The following is a 26660-nucleotide window of genomic DNA, read 5'->3' as shown; positions in this document are numbered from 1 at the left end:
TGTATCACATAAAACATATAATTGTTTGCAGTCCACCACTCTATATACATCCAGTACGCCCATAGCATACTGGGGGGAAAATAGGTCCATACATCTCCTTACCATCCTTGGGAGGATCTCGTGTCAAGTTGGGTCGAGATGCTTGAATCCCTTTTTAGAGCACTTGGAACATAATGGTGCTAGGGGGCATCATTCCCACCTTTGCATACCAAATCAGTCCCCTCCATCACATATGTTTGCGGGCAGTATCCCATGCTTGGGGGCATGATGGTTTTCCCCTAGCCATCTTCTTAATTGATTAACATAAGTCTCGGCCTAGATCCCATTGGATCTAGGTATGGTCGATTATCCTCCCATTCCTTAGATAGTTTTTCCTACCGACCTCTCCAGTGAGCCATATGCACATCACATATCGTATATGTTTGATACCATATCTTAAAATATTTTATTCTATGTCCACATAGTCCCCATGTTTGACTTAGTGGGTAAGAATGATTCTAGACCTCCTCTAGTAGTTCATTCTCGTTTTCCTCTTCCCTTAATTATTCACCAGGAACCATCATTCCAAGAAGCATTAAGGCCATCTTTAGACAAGTAAGGCCACTTGCCTGAAAGTCACAAATCCTGATTCCAATGGTCGGTTTGTATGCTACGATCTCCACAAGCTTTAGGGCCTCCTCCTCCTCTCCAAATTCATCACAGCTCACTTAGAAGATGAATTAAATTTTTCTATCGTACATTTCAAGTAGACCATAGCTCCATTTGATGAACTCTCAGCACCATTGGAAATATCTCACCAAGTACTCTAATGGGTCTCTCTTCGTTTTTGATGATTTGACACTTCACCCGGAAGCCATTTTTCCAAGAAGGGTCACTTCGTCGCCTCTTAAAATTGAATTTCTTCATACATTACACTTGTACCTTAGGGACCTCCTTCCCTTAATATTGGTTGCCCCACGTGTCGATTTTTGTCATGAGTAACCATCAGTTGCTCATGTTTTCATGGTCCCCACTGGGCCTATTTTGTGTGGCAACGTCATCGAGTCAACTTTGTTCAGAGCATCTATGATGAGTCACCTTTGGATCCATGGAGTTTGTTTCACATCCCATTATATCATGTCACAGTATTCCATCCATCTTTTCATATCATTCATCTCGTGTTTCCCATTTCGGCCTCTAGTCATACTGTCGCCCATCGCCTTCGGAGTTAAGTTAGTTGTTATCATGTCAACCATGCACTTTATGCTTTGACAAGAGAAGTCATCTGTTTGTTCCTCAGACCCATTTTCTCCATATTCCCTGGTGTCAGTCCATCAGTCACATTTCTATTTTCTCTCGTGCCTTAGTTGAGGAACCTCATTGCCTCACTTATCGTAGGCCCTATTTTGTCGACATCAGCTCATTTATTCCATAATAATGGCCTAGAGGGTGGTGTATCTTGGTTCCATCTTTTATTCTTGTCCAATGCCTCATATCAAGCAAAGGGACTCATCATTGCCCTTTGACTTGGTTGTTTCATGTTTGTGATTCATACACTTGATGGTCCAGTGATGCATCAGATTATACTAGTTATTCCCGGGTGCGTGAGATGATTTAGACCCCATGAGGGGGTGGCCCTTCAGGTATCCCCCCACATGCTCGGATGCCTTCATATTATTTTATAGTCTCAGATGCAATTCCGAAAATTTGATGGGTTTGGTTCCTACCGATTGAAGTGTTCAAATCATGCACATCTCCTTCAGATGATCCATTCAGTTTTGTAGAGCGCTTCCCTATTCAGCAAGGCTTCTTCGCTCGTTCTAACCTCCCGCCCACCCATTTTTTGAGGGAAGGGCCATTATATCTCATGTACTCACATATTATTGTATTCATTCATGGCTCATGTTTTCCAGGTGCATTATGTATATGGGACACATTGTATTATTTCCTGGCTCAATTATGACAGTGTGTCATGTACCATTTAACATGTACTTCTCAATTTTATGTTTATGGGCGCATCAATATTTTTTTACGAAGTTATCTTGGCGGGTATATGTATGCATCCCTCGTTGCACTGAGATATGGTACTGTAACATAAAAGGAGACTTGCATTGGTCTCGCCCCCTCTGTCCCTATCCTCTTTCGCTTTAGCTCTATTGCTCTCTCTCTCTCTCTAACTCCACTTTGTTGTCTAGTGATTGTTTCTTTACAACATACTTTGGTCATACATTTTGATCCGAACACTTGTACGTTGGGGGGAAATCTGTTATCACCAAAAAATTGATCATCTAGCCTAATTTACTAGATGGATCAAAGTACACTATGCAAAGCCAATTTTACCATAGTAAAATTGCTATCACTGTGAGAAATTACTTAATAAACCACATTTGGTAAGTAATTTATAAGTAAACCCATGAAGAATAATTAAATAAATTATTATTTAATTAATTATCTTCTAGGAATAATTAATTAGACCATTGTTTAATTAATATTCCTTGTCATATTTGACCCAGTTATGAAAAATAAACAAATAAATCATTAATTATCTTATTTTTCTCTAAGAATAATTAATTAATCACTAATTAATTATTATTCTTTGTAAATTTTGACTAAATCCATAAGGAATAATTAAATAAATCATTATTTGTTTATTATTCCTTAACCAATTTCTTGAGATGATAAATAAATCATTTATTTATTTATTATTTCTAAATAAAAGTTTAAATACTTTTCCCCTCCTAACCAAACATACTAAAATATTACAAGTGTTTATTCCAAGAATGGGGTTAATAATATTTTATTATTGCTCATTATTCAAGGATAACTCAAAATTTTGTTATAAATAGAAGGATTTTCCATTCATTATTCACTTTTAATTATTTTCATTGTTGCACTCACCGCTGTAACTCTGATTATTATCATTGTCGCACATCATTTTTATTCCATTTTGAGTTCCCATTGAGCTCAAACATTTTATTCACTGGGTTTACACATTATATAGGAGAGAGGCTCTACACAAGCTAAAGACATTTGAGGATAGTCAAGAACCCATCCCATAGAGGGGGACTGGTAACATTTATTTGTTCCCTTCACAAGTGTTATAATAAAATCTATTCTTTGTATATCTAGTTTCCATTGGATTATTGGAGTTATTATTATTGTTTCATTTTTTTTGTTTAACTATGATTGTGGCATAAATCAGGACTTTGGTAAGTTTCGTTTCTATCAGTTGCTATAGATCTACAATGTTTAGTATCCATTTATATTGTTGAGACTGTTTGTCATCCACAGTCTTAGGTGATTTCTTTCTGTACACCTTTGCTAAGAAAACAATACAACATTATCTCCCAGGCAGCCTACACTACACAATCCTGAAATCGATCGGACCGAATGTCATCCAGAAAAGCGCAGAAGTTCCTCAGCAAGCCATCTCAATATGTGTTGCCCGCAAGAAAATCAACCAACCCTCTTGCTGGTCAATTAGAGAGTTTGATCAGGTAGTCATCCGGGACTCACTCCCGTAAAAAATTGCACAGAAACTGTAGACCTTACCCGCTCTGCTGACTGAGAAAATTGCATAGACAGGCTGAACAGACACCCAGTGTCGGTCCCTGCGTCCCTCTAGAAATTGCGCAGTTTTTCCAGCTAGCCACCTAGACAGTGGATCGATTGCTCACCTAGATAATTGCGCAAAATTCATGAGCAAGCCCCTCAGCATCCCAACATCCCGCTCAACTCAGAAATTATGTAGAGGTGTTCAACAGGTCAATGTATGATCAATTGCGCAGTTTTTGTCTCCAGCAACCCCGGAGTCCACTGCCAGCTCCCTCCAGGAATTGCGTAATTTTTTATGCCAAGCCATCCCGCAGCCCGCCACTAGCTCCCTCCAGGAATTGTGCAGTTTTTGCTACCAAGCTTCCTGAAGCCCGCAGTCAGCTCTCTCCAAGAATTGTGCAGTTTTTACTGCCAAGACCCTCTACTGCCCGAACTACTTCCCTCCAGAAATTACGCAGACCTTCCCTCCAGTCGAGTCAGATCCCGTAGACGGACCCTGTTGATGTGGATTGCCCATATCAGTCCCCCAGTGACCTCTGCGCAATTTTCACCAGCAGTGCTCAGAGCTCGCATCCCAACTTGAAAATTGCCTCACGCAATTTCGTAGCCTTGTCCTCTTTTCCCGTCACCTGCATCTGAAAGCAAATGACCATGCATCATGGTAGACTAGGAGGTTTAAGGATTTGATGTTGTCTCGTCATGAGTGACTACAGGTACAGGTACATAAATAAACATGATGTGACGACATATGGGATGAACAAGGAGAGTACATGCAAAAGGATGTGTTCACGAACTGATGAACATATGATTGATGCAAGGAGATGTGTTTGCAAATAGATGACTATGCAAGGATATGTTTGGAGACTGATGGATAAACGAACATGTGAGGAGATATTTTCGCGAATAGAAAGACATGTCAAGCATGTAAAAGTACAAGTGAAGAGCAATGCACACATGCAACATTAAGCGAACCCAACGACCATCAAGGACTTCGCACACATTTCCATGCGGAGTTGAAGTTGTGATACACCAAGAGGACATCCATCACTCAACAACACTGCAACTCGACTTGCACACCAGCAACAATGTGAACATGCCAGCATTGTCATGATGAGTCGTGTTATGAGTCATGTCAGCCACATCATTACTGTGGGCCATATTGTTGTCAATCAATGTAATGTAACATGGAAGTCAAAGGGACCCACTTGTAATCTGAAGAGTCATGTAATATGAAAAGTCGTGAAAGTCAAATAGTCATGAGGGAAGTCGAACATTCACAAGGGCCAGTTTCACCCTTGGCTATAAATATCCCCTCATTTGTACATGTAAAAGACTTTTTTTCACCTTGGCTCTTCCCACATAGCCTTGAGAGTCTGTAATATTTTCTTTGTGGAGTGAGTAGTGGCTCCAACGCCCCACCCACAAGGTTAGTGATGGACGGTGTACCGATGTGTCTTGGAAATTTTGCTTAATTCAGAAGCCTGGTCACAGGCTAGAACATTTTCACACGTGTTGTAATTGTTTCTAAGAATTAATCTTTAACACTTGTAATACATGTTTCTTTAACTTGTGTTAAACAATTGAACTCATTCAACTGTTGTAATGCATATATTTACGAAAATGTGTTGTATAAGTTGTTAACTATGTCTTGCCCGTGTTGGTTACCTCCCCAAACATCAGACAAAACCTTTCACGTAAACTTGTTATAACAACTGTCGCACTTGTGCGGACTGCCCTGCTCGATGTTGTACGTTCTATCTTCCTTTGTGTGTTGTGACTGCCGCATTCGCATGGATTGCTCTTTCGAAAGTTGTGCATGGCATGTTGTTTTGTGTGTCTCTAATAGAGATGGGGCTTCCTCCCTTTTGAATGGAGACACACTCCCACCCTCTCTCTCTGTTGTGAAAGAACCTTGACAAAAGTAACACTAGCACTCACCAGGCACACGAACCTCGTTGTTCGAAGACAAAGCAGACCACTCTCACATGCTGATAAGCAAGAACTAAGGCATATATTTAAGATAATGGCAACTGGGCCATCGTACCAGATGGGACTCCTACACCAAATGGTGTGAACTCTAGTTGGGACTTCATACCGGGGAGATCCCCTGATGTTGGCTGGTCCAGTATCATCAACACTAACCAAAGATGACTTTCAAAACCCTTCATAGTCAAGGTCAAAGTGAAAGAATTCGAAAATGTTTTGGATACTCAATGTCAAAGTGAAATCTGGGAATGCATAAGGGTGGAAGACAAGAAATCTATGAAATATTCTAAATAATAAGAAGACAACATATGTGGAGAGTTAACTTTTTTTGTGGTGTTGTGTTCTTGGATTTCAGGAAAATTTCATTTTAATGACTATCAAATACAATCAGAATGCTAGATTAGAAAATTGATACAGAAAAGAGAATAACAACATAAACATTGCAGTTGTTATGGCTATAGATGGAGGCTAAATATTGTTTAGAAAGGAAAAAAAATGGTTGGTTTTTCAGATAAGCAGGTTGCATATCTATCAAAGGATATATATGTGTAACTTACGTGTTAATGGATTGGGTTGGTTTATCAGATATATCTAATGACTAGAAATCATATTTTTCCTCTAAGGTGGAACACCTTTCGTGGTAGGAAAGATGGCATATCAAGGTCATATGTGACCAATTGGAATTCATAATGAAGATATGACTTTAATACATGGGATCATGCCAATTTTCTAGGATGCACATGGATGGGTTCAAAATCTTGAAAGAAGAGCATGCTCAAGTCTCAAGGAACAATTTACCATTGATGCATGATTCTTGATAATTGTTGAATTGAAATGACATTCACTTGAATTCGATGATGAAACATTCAATGAAAAATATTGAATACTTCAATTCATCTTGATAATGACAATAATGACCATGTTTACAAGTGTGTTGGGTATTCAAATGGGAGCTCTATGGCATTAAAGCGGATGTATCTTTAGAAGTGAATAATAATGAGAAGTACTCAGAAAGGAGTGCCCATTTTTTTGAGAGAATTAACAAGAATACAAAGCTAGGTTTTTTATTTTCAAATCCAAATTATAAAGATTAGAGACTGGAATTTACAAATAAATTTGTGTAATGAAGATATCATCACCTATCAAAATGATACTAAAAATTGCATGAAAGATAGTTTTTGAAGCAGTGTTAGAATCAAAAACTTGGAAAATGAGGGTTGTTCCCTCCTTGGTCTAAATGACATAAGGTTTTAGATCAAACCATATCATGTTTTACAGATTATATGATATGATTTATATGGCTATGTGAAAAAATACTCAAGTTTTCTACAGGAAACAACTTCAATTGGAAATTCTTGTAGGAGATATAAAGGAATGTCTCCATAAAAGTATAATTAAAGACTTGTAGAATATCTAGCAAAAGAAGTTGCATATATTTACAAGTGTGCACATTAAATGAAGGGTGGAAAATAAATCATATATTTATTATTAGCAATTGGGGATTAAATCCAAATTTTTAGGGATTTTGTGAATGTCCTTAGGGAGTATTACTGATTCAAGAAATATCTGGCAATAACATAGTATTCCAAGGCACAACATGAAATACCATATTCTTTAACAAAATATTAGCATTCAAGGATCAATTTAGCATATCCAGGAAGAATTTTAAATAGTTAGAAGGTCTATTCAGGATTCGAGGATCAGTTCAAGAACATGAAATCTGGTGGATGAGGTAGTAGTTAGTTAACATGTGCAATAGGTTGTCAAGGTAGGATATGAGTGAAAAAGTGTTAATCCCATATTCTCATGCAAAAAATCACTGTAAGTCGAAGGATAAGTGGAAGAACGTTCCTATTTCAAATGAATTTGGTTCCATTTTCAACATTTAGTTTTATTTTTAGTCTTTAATTGATTTTATTTCCAAAAAGTTTGTAACAAATTAGATAATATTTTTAGTGCATTGTTAAGGTTTTTATTCCCAAAAGCTTGAAACAGATTTAGGAGTGTAATTATCTATATATACTTTCATTTTAATTGTAAAAGGGTTGGATATTGAGCCCAAAAACACCCTCATATTTTTCTAAACCAGGGTATTACAATGTTTTAATTCAAGGGTTCTTGGCTTCGGTTCATTGACAAAAAATGTGTACTGTGAATGCCACGTGTGATTACATAATATTTTATGCATATATTTGAGGTAGTATAGGACACAAGGAAGGGCCAATATGAGTATCAACCTCCCTAATGTCCCTAATGCAATGTTATTTTCTATACTGAGTAAAATATTGAACAATCTATTTAATTGGTCACCTAGAAATCATTAGATTGTTGCTTCTATGTTATACTTGACTGTATTTATCTTCACTATAGAGGTTCTTTTATATGTTTTGGATCCTATTAGATAATTGAATAGTCAGGGAGGATATCTAATTCTCTAATTTCTCCTATATTCCTCTATCAAAACCTTTTTAGCTATGTTTTTTATGTCATGTCTGAACATTGGCACTTTGATTAGGCCTCAATAAGAGAAGGCCTTATTTGTTAAGTAGGGATTTGTGACTCGTCAACAACCACCTATACAACAAACCCTAGATTTGGAAATTGTGATTCATAGGTTGTTATTTAGTGACAATGAACAACGTTAAAGCCTCGTAACACTTGAGGGAGCCCCCTTTGGTTCAAGGGCCAGCTTGAACCTAAATTTGGTTGAGTTGGTTTCTCTGCGCAGTTTCACAGCTAGGAACTGCCTTCGAGAAACATATACAATAGAACTATTTGTTGCAGTTAGTACCTCCTTTGAATCTATGTTGAAAGTGATAATTTTTTTTTTGTAGATGAACTATTGATTTAGGTATTTGGTTTTTTGTTGTAGTTTAATCTAGAAAATCTTAATTCAACTGGGAATTATGTTAATTGTCATCTATTGTAAAACATTTAAAGGTATCCTCTATAGTGAGAAAATCCTTATTTGGACATCATCGTCAAACACTCTCCATTTGGAGATGTTATCTGGAATTGATGAGCTGAAAAGGATTTTAACATAAAATTTATCCTGAGAAAAATTTTCCATGGCAAGAAGTCTAGAGGCTACATTAGCTAAGAGATCAAAATCTAAAATTTGTGAACAACGTACAAAATTTGACTCAAAGCTGTTGAAATTTCGATATAAATTCCAAACCTCCTAACTATACTTCTTTAGGTGATTAGAAATATGATGAATGGTTTTATTAACTTGTCTAACTGTGATTTTAGAATCACCTACTTATTTAAGTTTTTTAACTTTCATTTCTATAGATTTTCAAATACCTTGTAACAAAACTTCATATTCAACAACATTATTAGTGCATTAAAGGTCAAGTCTACAAGATAAAAGAAATTTGTTACCTTGAGGGTCCAAAATACACAACCGACATTGATGCCTTCATCTGACTTTGAATCACATACTATAACATCCAAGTATACATCAATAAAAGAAGAAGAAGAAGCAACTTGCATTGAATCAAAAACTCTTATTGTAAGAAAATATGTTTTTTTGTTTCTAATTCTTCTACAAGAGATTATTTAGATGCATATTTGCCAAGATATGTTTCAAAAGAATAATTGTTGAGTTATGCTTTAGTAAATATAATGGGTTCATTTTGATTTTGTAAATCAATCACAATATATTTTATGTTTTTTTTTTCTTTCAATTTTGATTCTATTAGGTTTACCATTTAGAGGTAACCATAAGTGTGACCAATATATTGAAAATCGCCCATTTATCTTTTCGAACCAATCTCAACTCAAAAACAAATTGTATGATTATGGAATACCAACAACAATGATATCAATAATCTAAAAAAATTTTGTATTAGAAGGCCTAATCGATACATGTTTAACTTCACCAAAAACCCTAACATTAGATCTATCGAGTTACACAATTTGTCTAGCAGATTTTATGGGAACTAAATTTAATTTCTTGCCCATTAAGTATGGCATGACATTAGAAGAAATCCTGAAATCTACCATACAATTAGGTACGTTTTGATTACAGATTTCAAAAGTTAAAAGGAAATGTGGAGAATGACAGATGACCTTGTCTCCAAGCAAAGCTACATTTATATTAGATATTTTCTTTGATAAGACATTCTGAATGTTTCCTATAGTAGTAGGTTGATTTCTAGGTATATTGACCTCTAAAGCATTAAGAAGTTTATTCTTTTGTTGAGTTAACTTGGATAAATCAAATAAATAAATGTTTTCTTTTTTCATATCCTCTACTAGGTCATACTTAATGTTGTCGTATGCAACTTTACTTAAGGAAGAATAAGTTTTATATGAAACAAATGGACCTTTTATAAGAAATTTTGTACTTTTGGACTTCATGAGTAGAGAGGTTCTCTTCATTTAAAAATATATATATTGGGGGGTTCGAGGCCCTGTCCGTAAGTAAATTTTTACATCTTAGAAATGAAGCACCGTGCTCACTAATCCACTGTCACCAAGGGTAGTACCCATCAAAATATAACGTCGACATGGGTGTATATACACCCCAACAAATCACATTGTATTATGAATATGTGATATTGATATTCCAAAGAACATATGTATATAAGGTATAACACCGAAAATAACTCTACCAAGACCAGCTCATCACGAAGCTAGGAAACCCTAGAATTAATGGAAAAGCTTTGATGCAACAACCAAAGACTAAAGCTACAACCTTTATCCATTGCATCTTGACCCTGTGGAAAGAAAAAGATCACTTGTCAGGGATGCATACACAAAAACATAATTGTAATAGTATTATTAGTCCCTGCTTTCAGCAGAGCAGGACTATAGTGATCGTTCGATCGTTGACCACTAATTAATTCATTCGTTGACCTAATTTTTTTTGGTTTCTATCAATTTAAACTAAAGTGTTAAGTTGGAAATTTAATTCATCAAAATTTTAACCAAAGTATTTGAAGGGAAAACATTCTACCTCTTATTGTAAACTTCACATACCCCAACGTAGGAAGGTTGGCCTAATTTTATTTTAACCAAAGTCCAGTTGTGGGAAAGTCTCTTATCCAAAGTTTTCTCGTGAAAAACTTTTTTCTATATCCAAAGGTTTATAGCAGTGCATACGTCCAAAGTTACTACAACCAATGTCCTTCCAAGGACCTTTCCACATGTCCTTCTGCATGCATGCAACATTAGTATTGTAAGCTCCAGTATTGTAAATGACGCCTTCCTTAGCCGGTGTATACCTGAGAGAGCCTTGAGCTGATCTTTAGATGTAAGCTCCAGTATTGTAAATGATAGCTTTCTTAGGCGATGCATACCCCAGAGAGCAGTGCACTGATCTTCGCCTCTGAAGACATTATTGCTCAAACTTTGGCTTTGAAAGCAGTGAGCTGATCTTCGCCTCTAATGACATTGTTGTTTGAACTTTGTTTTTGAGAGCAATGAGCTGATCTTTGCCTCTAAAGACATTGTTGCTCGAACTTTGGCTTTGAGAACTAGCAAAGGAGAAATAGACATTGTTGCTTGAACTTGGCTTTGAGAGCCACCAAAGGAGAGGTGCAACGATTGGCCTCAAGTTTCTCAGTCAATTTCATGAAGTTAACTCTAAACTTATTAAATCTTGCTTATTTCCTACATTCTGTGTGGCTTTCTAGTTTTCAGGTCTAGTTTCCCTTCTTGCATGCCAGTCTTTCTCACATGGCTTGCATTCTATGTAGCTTTCTCGTTTTCAAGTCTGGTTTCCCTTCTTGCATGCCGGTCTTTCTCACTTGGCTTGCAATATTTATCACTTGACTTGTAGTTGGTATTGTTAATTAACTTGAACGTGATGTTTACTGCACCCATAGTTACCTGCAACCAAATCTTTTAACTGACTAGGTAAGACCTTAAATCAGCTTCTAAGGGGAAGTTGTTATCTCGAAACTATTGCACTTGCTGCAAAATTACTAAATAATAAATAGCATACATATATCTCATCCACAAAGAAGTCAAACAGTTGATGACCATTGTCACATTCTATTTACTGCGGGGATGGTACAAGCAATGTAATCGAGAGGCATGTTCTCTAGCCTCAACGATACAAATTTATTTATTTTTATGTTCGTTAATTTTTAGAAACAAGGTGGCTTCTAAGGCATGCAAAAAATTAGAGCAGAGCACAAAACTGGACATAGATTATTGTATACCATTTATTGTTGTATGGTTTGTGAACTTTGATGTAATGAACAAATCATATGATGCATTATGCCCATCGAATGTCAAATTCTAGGGAAGGTTGCTTCATTATAAGGAGTATATTAAGAAGGAAAACATAGTTATGGGATGCAATTTCAATTTTACTGCAAGCAAAATGTAAACATGGTGAATTGGGAATAGGGCAACGAGAAATCTGTATCACGTTTGAAACCTATCAATGTAGGGTCTCAAACCTATCCATGCAAGAATTTTATAGCATATTATAGTTTTGAGACATGATACAATACGATTTTAATGGTCAGGCTGCTGACGATGATAGAGTTACACTAAAGTTCTCCTTGTTGCACTACCCTCTGGAAAATTCATTTGTTAACAACCCCTTTCATCTAGATTGGCTTGAACTTTATCGAAATTAAATTTGAGGAAAAAGAAAAAACACTTACTTATTTGGTGTATATGTCAGGGACAAAAATTTGCGAACGAATATGTTGCAGTGCTTCCGAGGAGCGATACTCTCTGTGATTATTGCTTTATTTTCCTCTTTTGAAAATCCGGTTGTCTCTCCCTAAATAGCTAGATTAGTGGCATTTTAGTAATAACCAATCACATTCAACAATCCTTACAGTGGCATTCCTTCTTGGTAAAAGAAAAGAAAAAGAAAAGAGTTGAGAGACGTGGGCGGCATGCACTATGCACTACTGCATGCCTACCGAATTAGCCCTTTCTTTATTTCTTATTAATATTTCTAATTTCTAATTTCAATTATTATTTGTGCGGCATAGTATACTTTAATTGAATAAATAGAAAAAGGATACTACATAGGGTTATGTAACATAAATACTAAAAATATATAAAATGATAACTAATTACCTGAGAAAAAACGTGCAAAATGAATACATAAGTCCACGTCTGTACTTCATCATCTGTGCAGATATGGGTAGGAAACTTTCATGAAAGCCCCTCAACACTAGCTATGGTACTCCATTAATTTATCAAAGTTTCTGCGCTACCCGTGTAGCTGAATGATTGGCCTCTGATTGTTTGATCCTATGCTTATGCCTACTAACATTAGGACTTTGAGGTCAGGTTCCATACGATGGATTCATTCATTAGGCCCGAATCGTGAATGGTTGGTCCTTGTATGACCACAATGCCCAGGGAACAACTTAGAATAACACCATGCCTTACAACAATAGAGTAGGTTGAAGTGTGGACAATATTTCTCAAATAAACTTCATTCAACTTATTTTCCATGTATTTTCTCTTGTTATTTGCAGATGGGAAGGCCAAGTTGTTGGGTTGGTTTTAGAAGTTTTGAGGGATAGGAAGGCATTTCTACATACGCAGATATTAGAGAAGTTGCACTGGGGAGAGTGGCAATGAGTTGCAGCTGCTACAACTGGAAAGCCTACATGCCTCGAATAAAGGAGTCAAAATGAATTTTAGTGGATGAAAATTGTATCTTCTATGAAAAGTTTCCTCACCAAATTGGAGAGGGGCTTGTCGGCGCCTTGTCTGTCTCACTATGGGAACTTTTTCTGGAATTTTTGCATATCATGTTTCTTTTTAGACTGTATGGGTCCAAAAGCAAAAGTATTCGATGAAGTTATAAAAACAACGTATCTTCTATGAAAACATTTGTCAATACGACAATTATTTTTGGAATTTCTTATTCCAACTGTTTATGGAATCTCTGGATATCATCTTTTTAGACTGTACATATGGGCCTAGTGGCAAAAGTATTCAATGAAGGTCTAGAAGCAGTGGATGAAAATATAGTATTTCTATGAAACGTTTTGTCAGCATGGCAACTGTTTCTGTATTTTTGCATATTATCTTTTTATACTGTGTGGACCTAAAGGCAAAAATATTCAATTATTCAATGAAGGTCTAGAAAATTTACAGTCATGCTTTATATTATTATTATTATTTTCTAAGTTGATTTCCTGTTTACAGTCATGCTCTTTATTATTATTATTTTTTTCCAAGTTGATTTCCTGCCAATTGTAGTACACCCAATATATAATCGTTGGGTTTTAAAGCTTTTAATTAGCAATGCCAACTATTGGTTTTCTTTCCAAAGCCATGGTTATGTAGTCATTTTGGATAAACTGATAAAACAAAATGAGTGAAATGCCATTTTTCAAAGAATGAATGGCACCTACTACCTCGCCATGGCAATGCTCCTTGCAAAACCACTTATGTATAAGTAGAAAGAACTACAATTTTAATATGCCCGATTAATCTCACTAAATAATAATATTGAGAATAAACAGACCTAGGTAAAGTAGTTCTATAGGGAGTATAAGAAAAATACTTTATTAATGGAGAGCTTGAATTTGGTCAAAGGCATTAAAAACCGAAGAGCGTGGAGAGGTGAGTATCGACATAGAGATGGATTTCACCACCAAATACATTGGCAAGTCTATTTCACTGTTATCACAAATTAAGAAAAGTAAATTACTCGAGAATTTCATCGTTTATCCTTTCGAATGATTTTCAGGGATGAGGGCCTGTAAACAATATTTTTTTTTTCCAAAGAAAAAACCTAGTTCAGGAATAATGTATGAGGCATGTTATTCATGTAATACAAGAGCCTATAAACAATATTTTTGCTATGCAAAGAAAAAACCCAGTTCAGTAATAATGTATCAAGCATGCTATTCATGTTATTGCATTCTAGAAGAATATAGACGTTTGGTTGCCGCATACCATGAAAGTGGAATAACTGATCACTCATGCATTTAGATCTCCCTTTTTCAGAGATAAACAAATTCTTTGTTTTTTCGTTGGAAGACAAAGTGCTCGACATGTGTTCAGGCAAATGCAGGAGTAAGTTGTCTGTTCATATTGGCTGATCGCGATAATGGGAATATATATATTTTGTGTATACACTCCATTAAAGAAAACCCATTGGCTTGCGGCTCAGCCGGTCCTGCTAATAATAAAGGTTAATAGGCTCATTCACCCAGCATGCTCAGATATAGTAAATGAATATAAATTGCAAAATCTATGAAGCAATTGTTGCATGCCTAAATGTACCGTACAAATCATTCCACTACCTTAATGATCACTGGAAAGACAGGCCCAAAAATTCATTTAAAAATTTCACAGCAGAACTGTTTGGTCCTAGTCAAACGATAAATGATTCATCTTTTCTGCACGACATATTTTTGTTTTTTGCACCAACATTTCCATTCAGTTACCGGAATTACCGTCTCTCCGTCCATATGTGGCCTACACAATCGTTGACCACTTTACCATTGGATCTTTGAGTTGCTTCTAATATATCATGTGTTATCTATCCATTAATGCACGTGTTATCTATCCATTAATGCACAGGGTAGTATTCATAATCATTGACCACTTTACCGTTGGATCTTTGGGTTGCTTCTATATCCATCGAGAGATAAATATCTGAGTGTAAGTATATATCACCAAGTTCGTCATCCCTTGCAAACAACTACATAGAGTTGTGTTTTCATAAACTCTGGGAAATGATTTTCATGTTCAAGAGGACTTCAAAAATCTTGCTCCATTAGCGTATAGGTGTTTAAATCTGCAACTACATAGAGTTGTGTTTTTATAAACTTTGGGAAATGATTTTTATGTTCAAGAGGCCTTTAGCAATCTTGCTCCATTAGCGTATAGGTGTTTAATCCATTAGTGTATAAGCGTATATTAAACACACAAGGTTGTCATTTTTTTCACTTCCGTCAAGGATATATTTCCCAAAGAAGGTTGTAGCAATCATTCAGGAGTGCATTATTTTATCTTCCATGTTGAAATATTACTTTCAATTGCAGCGCCAGTCCTTTGCCAGAATCTGCCATTAAATAGCGACCGCAAATAGTTTGTTTGTTTGTTTGTTTATTTTTGTTTTTGTTTTTGTTTTTGTTTTTTTGTTTTGTTTTTTTTGTTTTGTTTTGTTTTGTTTGTTTGTTTTTGTTTTGTTTTGTTTTTTTGTTTTGTTTTGTTTTTTTTTGTTTTTTTTTTTGTTTTGTTTTGTTTTTTTGTTTTGTTTTGTTTGTTTTTTTTTTGTTTTGTTTTGTTTTTTTTTTCTTCGGAAAACCGTCATGGGATTCCCTGCACCGCTTTTACGGAACGGTGGTAATTCTTGCGGGGGCAGCAAACAAACTCATCGGCCGACACGTACCCTGAGCGGTTCGCCAATACAACCCTTTCCTCGGCGCGTAAACTTCAGTAAAAGAGCCGTGCAATATTGCCGACAACCGTCTGATTAATGTGGGCCAGATCGACGGTTATGGTAGCGGCGACATGTTTTTGTTATCGGGAGGACCTCCGGTAATTTTGATAACTGTTGGATGGACGTGGAGCAAAATCTATGGTTAAAAATAAATAAATATCGCCACGTGAAGTAATTAATGTAAATTTATTACGGTTGTTGAATGTAGGTGGAGATTTTTTTTTTATTTTTTTAATTCACGGGAGTCGGTTTCTACGACACAAGTAAAAATGTAATGTTATGTTTTTTTTTTATAGATGCAATGTAATGCACAACAGTGCAAAGTAAGAAGTGAAAAAAAATTACACACAGCAGTGTTAATTTTTATAGTGAGAGACAGAGTGAAGTTTTGAACTGCCTCTGAAGCAGTCTTGTTGTAATCCCTCTATTAGAGGAAGACTTTTGTAACAGTTAGTTTTGTTAATGAATACAAGTTTTTTTGTGTGTGTGAAACTCTGTCTTCCCAAAACATTTTTAGTTTTTCTGTGTTAAGAAACAAAACATTATTCTCTGTTTCTTTGTTCTGGAATTATCAGAAATTCTCAACATGGTATCAGAGCGTGTCCAGGCTCTTTGAAGGTGTCAAAGAAGCTAAAGGAAGGATTTTTTGTTGCAGCAGCTTCTCCAACAGAGTGAAGACTCAGTCAAGAAAGAATCCAAGGTATTTCTCAAGTTATTTTTTTGTGTTACTGTTGAGGACAGTCAGTTATTTTAAATACATAGTCAAATATTTTGAAGCATAGTTAAGAGTGCAAGAATGACTGGAGCCAGCACTAGCATGGGTATCTGTAATACTCAGCTCCCACAATTTAATGGGAAAAGCTATGACTATTGGGCAATAACTATGAGAGCTTTGCTTGCTTCCCAAGACTTATGGGAATTTTTTGAGGATGGTTTTGAAGAACCAACAGATGAAGACGAGTTTAATGATTTAACTCAGGCAGAGAAAGAACTGTTGAAGAGAAATAAGAAGAAGGATTCTAAAGCCCTCTACTTTTTGTATCAAGCAGTGCATGAGAGTGTGTTTCCAAGGATATCAGCAGCCAAGAGATCAAAAGAAGCATGGAAAACTCTCAAGATAGCCTATCAAGGCATGGAGAAAGTGAAGACAACAAAACTACAGTTGCTGAGGAGAGATTTTGAGACTCTCTGCATGAAGAAGTCAGATAATATTGACTCATTCTTCACACATGTGATTGGAATGGTCACACAGATAAGGTCTCATAGAGAGATTCTTGAAGAAAGGAGGATTGTGGAGAAACTATTAAGGAGCCTACCCTCAAGGTTCGATGTGATTGTCACCACCATAGAAGAGACAAAGAATCTCACAAACTTCTCAGTTGATGAACTACATGCATCACTAATGACACATGAGAAGAGATTGAGTAGAAATGAAAACTCATCTCTAGAGCATGCCTTTAAGACCCAGATGTTCTTTGGAAGAGGAAGAGGTCAAGGCAGAAGAAATAAGAGAGGAAGAGGCAGAAGCCAAAACAGAGGTGGAAGAAACAGTCCAGCAAATGCTCAAGGAAGAGGCAGCAATCCAAATCAGAATCAAGGCCAAGGCAGCAGCCAATAAAGTGGACAACATCATGCTCAAGGACAAAGGTATGATAAATCCAATGTCCAATGCCACTATTGTAAAAAACATGGGCATTATGCAAATGAATGTAGGAAGAAGCAACATGATATGAGTAATAGAACTAGTGCAATTTCACTAGAGAAAATATCAGCCAAAATAATTTGTTTTTAGCCTATAATATGGCTGAAGCAAAGAGTGAAGATGTATGGTTTCTAGACTCCGGTTGCAATAACCATATGAGAGGAAACATAGGCATGTTTTCTATGTTAGATCAGAGTGTGAAGTCACAAAGTTACATTAGGGACTGATAGTAAATTTTTTGTTATTGGAAAAGGAGAAATAAATGTCTTAACAAGGAAAGGTGAAAATAAAACCATAGCATATGTTTATTATGTTCCTGGAATGAAATGTAACCTCATAAGTATTGGATAACTTATTCAAAAGGGGTACAATGTTTTCTTTGTGGATGATGTATGCACCATCATGGATAAACCACCCAGTAAACAATGTATTGCTGAAGTGAAGAAGACAAGGAACAGGATGTTCCCTCTCAGAATGAAAGCAAATTTAAAAAATGGAGAAGAAATAGCAGTGGTGACACAAGAGGCTTTGCAAAGCGAACCAAAAGATGAAAATTGGTTGTGGCACTTGATATTTGGACATCTCAACTTTGGAGGTCTTAACTTGTTGAATAGAAAAGGAATGGTAAGAGGATTACCATTGATAGAGAAACCAAACAGCCTTTGTGAAGGTTGTATCTTGGGGAAACAACACAGAGAAAGTTTTCCATATGGGAAAAGCATAAGGGCAAAAGCACCCTTAGAGATTGTCCACTCAGATTTATGTGGACCAATGCAAACTCCATCACTTGCAAGCAGCCACTATATGCTAACATTTATTAATGATTTTACTAGAAAAACTTGGGTTTATTTCCTGAAGAACAAAAGTGAAGTGTTTGAAAGATTTTGCAATTTCAAAGCACTTGGAAAAAACCAAAGTGGGCTGCATATCAAAGTTCTAAGAACTGATAGAGGAGGTGAGTATATCTCCAAAGAATTTCTACGTTTTTGTAGAGAAAATGGAATTCATAAGCAGTTTACCACTAGGTACACTGTGAAACAAAATGGAGTTGTCGAAAGGAAGAATAGGACAATCATGGATATGGCGAGGAGTATGTTAAATGCAAAGCATTTGCCAAATGGTTATTGGGTTGAAGATATACACTGTGCAACGTACATTTTGAATAGATGCCCTACAAAAGCAGTCATGAACAGAGTGCCGGAAGAAGCATGGAGTGGAACAAAGCAAGGAGTCACCCACATGAAAGCTTTTGGATGTGTGGCTTATGCCCACATTTCAGATCAACTAAGGAAGAAGTTGGACAGCAAAGGGGAGAAATGTATTTTCATTAGATACAGTGAGGAATCCAAAGCTTATAGGTTGTATAACCCATCCACCAAGAAGCTTATTCTGAGTAGAGATGTTCAGTTCATTGAGGAAGAAGCTTGGGATGGAAGCATAGAGAAAATAGTGAATGTTAAAAACTCTGTCTCATGATGAAGATGATGAAGAGATGGCTGAAATACATCCCCAAACATCAGCACCAACACAAGGGCAGCGAAAGACACCCTTGAGGAGAAATGAAAGTGCTTCTCTAAGCACACCACAAGGAGGAAATTCAAGTGCTTCTTCAAGCACTTGTACACCAAATGAAAGAGGTAAGAAGTTCAGAAATTTAAGTGACATTTATGAACAAGAAACAACAAATGAAGGTATGAACTCTTTGTTTGCTTTATATTGTCATGCTGATGACCTTGTTCATTTCGAAGAAGCAATTAAGGATAGGAAATGGATAGAAGCTATGGATGAGGAGATCAATGCCATAGAAATAAACAAGACACGTGATTTAGTTGAACTACCAAAAGGAAAAGAAGTCATTGGAGTTAAATGGGTCTACAAGACCAAGAGTAATGCTGAAGGCAAAATAGAAGGACACAAGGCAAGACTTGTTGTCAAAGGATATAAGCAGCAACATGGGAGAGACTATGAGGAAACTTTCGCACCGGTTGCTAAAATGGAAACCATGAGAGCAGTGTTGTCCATAGTAGCACAAAACAAGTGGAAAAGTTTACCAAATGGATGTGAAGTTAGCATTCCTAAATGGAGTGTTAATAGAAGTGGTTTACATTGAACAACCTCTAGGCTATGAAAAGAAAGGCCAAGAGCACAAATTGTGCAGATTGAAGAAAGCTCTTTATGGGCTGAAGCAAGCACCAAGAGCATGGTACAATAGGATAGATTCCTATCTACTGGAAAATGGATTTGAAAAGTGTGAGGGAGAACCCACCCTCTACATCAAAGAAAAGGATGTAAAATACTAATTGTTGCGTTATATGTTGATGATGTTATTTTCACAAGTAATGATGATTACCTTATTGAAAATTTCAAAACAGTGATGAAAGAAGAATTTGAAATGACTGACATGGGTTTTCTGAGATACTTCTTAGGAATAGAAGTAGAACAAAATGGAAATGGGATTTTTATCTCACAAGCGAAATATGTTAATGAAGTGTTGGAAAGATTTAATATGCAGGAGAGCAAAGCAGCAATCACTCCCACAGTGGTGGGATTAAAACTCAGCAAAGAGGACAACAACAAGGATTTTGATCCTAGCTTGTACAAGAGCATAGTTGGCAGCCTCATGTATTTGACTGCAAGTAGGCCGGATATAATGCATGTTGTTAGTTTGATTTCCAAATTCATGGAGAGACCAAAAGAAGCACATTGGCAGGCAACAAAAAGGATTATGAGGTATGTTAAAGGTACTAAAAGGTTTGGCATTTTATATATTGCTTCAGAATGTTCAGATTTAATTGGATACACTGATAGTGATTGGGCTGGAAGTGTAGATGATCGAAAAAGCACATCTGGTTATGTTTTTCACATGGGTTCAAGAGCCATTTAATGGGCTTCTAAAAAATAACCTATTGTAGCATTGTCTACAGCAGAGGCAGAATATGTGGCAGCTACAACAGTAGCGTGTCAAACAATTTGGATGAGAAGGACGTTAAGGAGTTTATGCCAAGAGCAAACAAAAACTGTGATTTTTTGTGACAATAGCTCAGCTATTGCATTATCCAAGAATGTTGTGTTTCATAAATGAATGAAACATATTGACACAAAGTTTCATTACATTAGGGAATTGATAAACAATGGAGAAATTGTTTTAGAACACTGCAGAATTCAGGAGCAGGTTGCAGATATTCTGACCAAAACATTGGGGCAGAAAAGTTTTGAATTTTTAAGGAAATGTCTGGGTATGACTGATAACCCAGCAATTGAAATTAAAGGGGAGTGTTGAAACATTACTTTCAATTGCAACGCTAGTCCTTTGCCGGAACCCGCCATTAAACTACGACCGCAAATAGTAGTAGTAGTTTTTTCTTTTTTTCGAAAAACCGTCATGGGATTCCCCACACCGCTTTTACGGAATGGTGGTAATTCTCGTGGGGTGATGGGGTAGCGAATATACTCATCGGCCGACACATACCCTGAGCGGTTCACCAATACAACACTTTCCCTGGCGCGTAAAGTTCAGTAAAAGAGGTCGTGCGATATTTTCGACAACCGTCTGATTAATGTGAGCTGGATCGACGGTTATGGTAGCGGCGACATGTTTTTGTTATCGGGAGGACCTCCGGTAATTGCGATAACCGTTGGATGGACGTGGAGAAAAATCTACGGTTAAAAAAAAATAAAAAAAAATATTGCCATGTAAAGTAATTAATGTAAATTTTTTATGGTTATTGAATGTAGGTGGAGATTTTATTTTTATTGTTTTTAATTCACGGGAGTCGGTTTCTACGACACAAGTAAAAATGTAATGTTATGTTTTTTTTTTTGAGATGCAATGTAATGCACAACAGTGCAAAGTAAGAAGTGAAAAAAAATTACACACAAGAGTGTTAATTTTTATAGTGAGAGAGAGCGAAGTTTTGAACTGCCTCTGAAGCAGTCTTGTTGTAATCCCTGTGTTAGAGGAAGACTTTTGTAACAATTAGTTTTGTTAATGAATACAATTTTTTTTTGTGCGTGAAACTTTGTCTTCCCGAAACATTTTTAGTTTTTATGTGTTAAGAAACAAAGCATTATTCTCTATTTATTTGTTCTGGAATTATCGGAAATTCCCAACATTCCATTGCATAGTTGAACTAGAAGTATAGGTAGAGAATGAAAGAAATTTATAGTCTGAATTTTCTTCATTGATTGGTAGCAATTTTTAACATAATTATTGCAAAACTTGCAATATCGGGTAATATTGTATAGTTGCAATACTTGTAATATAGTGCATTTATGTTATTTAGGGAAGATGTTCCTTGGTAGGCCTTCGGAACTTGTAAAGCGTCATAAAAACTTCTTATTGTTTTTTTTAAGCACTTGTTATTAGCATGTTGTCCTTTAATATTTCAGACCTGGCAGGGACTCAAGCTACCTGCATCCGTTGTTTATCTTAACAAATTAGATAAGATCGATCGCTTTCCATCAGAGATGGACTATAAATGAATATGGATTAGCCACTTGATTTGAAGGTGCACTTTTAAATAGTGTGCTCATTTTTGAAGTATCCGATTATTGCTCTGCCAAATCAATACAAGCTAGCTATTTTATCGGCATTTAATTCGTCCAATTAGTATAACACCATTATGGATATAAATAATATCATATGCTGACAAGAGACAAAGTTGTATATTAAAAGTTATGCTGACAAGAGGCAAAGTTGTATATTAAAAGTTATACACTTGGCTTCATTATATTAAGTAAAAGGTGGGTTGATTTGAACTAAAGGGGCAACTATGCAAAATATAATCTCAAACAAAGGGTTGTAGCAGTGTTCTTCAACTCACATTAACTCCTTTCTATTCTAGACTATTCTGGATACTCTTTTAATTGGCAGATTGGTTTCATAATCAAGCGGCAACCCATCTCAATGATATAAAATGGAAAATTTGATTTAGCGTAAATGAATAACAAAGGTTAACGTCTAAAGGTCATTGCATATTTTGTCATATTGAAAGATTGTTTCCAAAGAGTTGATGCTCCCGTGACTATTTGTGGAGATATCCATGGGTAATTTTATGATATGAAAGAGTTGTTTAAAGTGGGGGGGGGGATTATCGAAAACCCAATTATTTATTTTTAGGTGAATTCGTTGACAGAGGCTTTTACTTTGTGGATATTTTCTTACAGCTTCTTGCGTTGAAGGTTCAATATCCTGATCAAATCACACTTATCAGAGGAAATGATGAGAGCCAAAAAATTATACTGGTAACATATTCTATGATGAATGCCTTTCGAGGTATGGATCAATAAATGTATGGCAGTACAACATAGATATATTTGACTACTTTATTTTATCTGCACTTATTGAGAACTGTATATTTAGTATGCATGGCGGTCTTTCTCCTACGATATCAAATTTAGAGCATATTAGAACAATGGATAGAAAGCAAGAAGTTCCTCATGATAGTGCTATGGGTGACCTTATTTGGTCAGATCTAGATGACAGTGTTGACCGTTGGGGTCTAAGTCCAAGACGCTGTGGATTTCTCTTTGGAGGAAATGTTGCCTCTCCACTCAATCATAACAATAAGATTGATTTCACTTGGCGCACTCACCAGTTGGTCATGGGAGCGATATAAATGGATGTTCAATAATCAGATAGTGACAGTTTGGTCAACTCCAAATTATTGTTACAGATGTGACAATGTTGTTGCAATATTGGAGTTAGATCAAAAAGTTAATAAGAATTTTACTGTCTTTGAAGTAGCCTCTCATGAATCCAGCGGCATTCCTTAAAAAAACCAGCACCAGATTACTTTCTTTAGATTCAAACAATTGTTTTGCATCTAGTTCACTATTATAATCATATATAACTGCTTTGGTACCCTAACATTGAAATTGAACTGTATATCTTGCAAGTTGGCATCATAATGAGTACCTGGCAGGCGAATTTCTGAGGTCACTATGGCTATTTACAAATTGAACTATGGACATTTCCACTCTTACCCATAAATGCCTAGTATTCTTTATACTAAGATGGTCATGAACAAGTAATGAATAGATTGTTGAGAGGGTTTCTATTACTAATTTTGGCTTTTGGTGTTTGGAATCGATTTGCAAAGAGTCTCACTAGTCACTCATAGACCATAGTGTAGGAAGATACAAGTAATAAAAAAGCAAATCTCATCACCAACTTCAACTAGAATTTTGGTGTTTGAAATCGATTTACAAAAAATCACAAGCTTATTCTAGTATGTGATACCTTAATAATACAAAGGTTTTTGGTTATCTGTTGAGACTTTGATCTTTATATAATACTTTGACTTTATGTTCCTTGACAATGCACAAATGCTACCAGCACTGCAAACACACTTTCTACAAGTTGAAGGTTTTGGTGCAATAGAAAGATTGTTGCATTCAATCTCTAGTTACTCCCTTTGGAGTTTGTATTTAGTGTTTACTTGATTGTATGGAGAATATTTGTAATTTTTCGAAACGTCATTTTCTAGAGTCAATAAGCGAATTTATTCACATAAATATTTGTTATGCTAAATTTTGAATAAAATCCTTTTGGGCTACAAGTATTTGATCTCATTGCTAATAAATAATATACTTTTATCCAAAATTGAAAGCGGAGGTATAATTTGGGACACTGGAAGACTATTTTAAAAGTCTTTGAGCAAAGATAGGAATAAATATTACTAGAGTGGATAATATGCTTCATGACCATTTTTTAAAGCAGTCGATGGTATTCTAGAGGAAACTCTCTTTGGTGCAGAAACAATCCACAATCGACAACATTCATGCCCATATCCAACGATACTCGACAGTTTATTGACCAATGTAGTTTATGTTAGGGTCCCACCCTAACCCCCTTATTTATGTAATGGGATCACGTCATAGTCAAGAGTCAATAAAGCCTATATTAATAATTGTAAGTGGTTAATCCGCAATTAATGACGAAACCACAGTTAGTTGCAAATGGGCCGTAGGATTAGATAGATGGTATTAATAAAACCCACGGTATTGGTCCGTGGTATTGCATGTATGAGTCATATATAAAGGATAGAGACTCCCTGCGAGGAGCATCGTGTCTTATTTTGTAATCGAGATCTGCTCTATTGGAGGTTGCCCCCTTGAAGAGGCAAGTGAACATTACTCTCTGAATAATAAAATCATTACTATTCTGTGTTCTAGGTATCTTTTCTTCGCATTTTCTGTATATGGGGTATCATTTTGCAGGTTAAGAGCATAACAAGTGGTATCAGAGCACTTTCCAAGGCCAGTGGGATCTCCATTTCTTAGCAAATTTTTTTTTGGCTAGAGATGTGTTCCGACGTCTTTAAACCACGGGATCTGTCGTTGAGCGCATAAACCTGCGGATTTGGGGAGGCATGCACGCAGGAAATACAAGAGGTGGTCACGTCTGTTGGACTCCCTTGTAACCCCTGTGGGTACCCCTTCGAGTAGTAGCACATTAGACAGAACCGCGCACGGACTGTCTTCCACGTACCCTCTGGGTATATCGGAAGCCCCTTAGGCTCCCTTGAAACCTCGCCATAGATAAACCGTCAGCCATCTTGCGGCTACAATACACCGAGAACAACACTCGGAGAGGTTACTCGCCCGTACGATAGGGTAGTCGGGTTGTACGGCTAAGGGTACGGTCGATCCTCCTTAGTTAGAGCCCTGAAACATTGGGCCGAGTACTACTACCAGACCCTTATGTATATTGCGATCTGTAGCACCTAACACTCCTCAAGACCATAGTTCCCTTTTCTATCGGGGGATCACACATCATCTCTTCCAGATCCGCTTGTGCAAAGGGGTGCAGCAGCAACAGACATCAGTCCCGCAGTCTCGAGTTCACAGATCAGCCATTCTGATCTATTAGATCCATCAGATCCGCAGAAGCAGTCTGTTCCGCTGCCCAGAGCTATCAGATCTGCCATTCAGATCTCTCAGATCCACCAGATCAAAGTCGTTGTGAAGGGTTCCTATACCGGGGTATAATTTTCGCAGGACTTTTGGCCGCATTGACATTTTGAGGATTTGGCGACTGCAGTATTGATAAGGAAGGAGTAAAACTCCGTTAGGAGTTTTCAAAAAAAAAAAAAAAAAAGGTTTGAGATCTTTCGAGGCGCTTATTGGTGATCTAGCCCATCAGAATCAGGACGACGAGCTGAGCACGGTGGTACCATTCACTTCTTAGTGGAAATTTTTTAGGCAGTCCCAATTTTCAAAAAATCAGGTTGGTGTATGGCTAGAGCTCAAGCGATGGCCAATGAAAGGATGAACAAACTTGAAGAATTAGTGCAAACCCTCCACATTCAGCTTAGCGGACTATGTAGCATGGTCGAGAAAATAATCCCGAAGGGCAAGGAGCAAGCCCACGAGGAGGAGTATAATGGCAATGGACACAATAACGGTGAGTCGAGCCACTCTCCTCACGTCTGGCACACCCACTAACAACCCAGTTAGCAACCTCCCAAGTTGGATATGCATAAATTTGACGGTTCTCACCCGTCGACATGGATAGCACAAATGGAGCAGTATTTCAAATTGAATCACATCTTAGATGATGAGACTCAACTTATGTTGGGGAGCATGTACTTGGACAATGAAAGGTGGCAATGGTGGGAGTGGCATCAACGTTGCACTGGACTTTTTAGGACTTGGACCAAATTCACCAAAGCTCTTCAAGACCGCTTTGACCACGAATCATCTTTTTTGGGCCGTCTTACTAAGCTCCGACAGACTGGTACAGTGGATGAATATATTACAGCTTTTGAAGCCTTAGCCTTCCGCACTTTGGGTCTCTCAGATGTGTTCTACACAGAATGTTTTATCAGCGGTCTTAAAGAAGCCATCAAAGCTCAAGTCCTACTACACCACCCTCACACATGGACGGAGGCTTGCAAGGTAGCTCGTAACGTGGAATGTGCATTAGCAGCCTCATACAGTCGCCCAAATTTCTCCGCTAAAGGTCACCCCCAGAGGCTCACAACACGACTCAAACATTTAAGGTCCAAAAGGTGTCCCCTGCAGAAATGTCCAACAGAAGAAATC

At 36.8% G+C, this 26660-nt stretch overlaps 1 pseudogene; it reads left to right on the top strand.

The window, feature by feature from the left end:
* LOC149209738 (serine/threonine-protein phosphatase PP-X isozyme 2 pseudogene) overlaps positions 1-23416 on the top strand; it is a 33276-nt pseudogene extending 9860 nt beyond the window's left edge.
* Positions 23417-26660: the final 3244 nt, after the last annotated feature.

The sequence above is a fragment of the Pinus tabuliformis genome, chromosome 1_2 (genome assembly GCF_031772625.1).
Source record: "Pinus tabuliformis cultivar Carrire ecotype Pingquan chromosome 1_2, CPIR1, whole genome shotgun sequence".
Classification (NCBI taxonomy): Eukaryota; Viridiplantae; Streptophyta; class Pinopsida; order Pinales; family Pinaceae; genus Pinus; species Pinus tabuliformis.
Note: the sequence above shows the minus strand (reverse complement) of the source record. Positions and strands in the feature narration are given on the sequence as shown.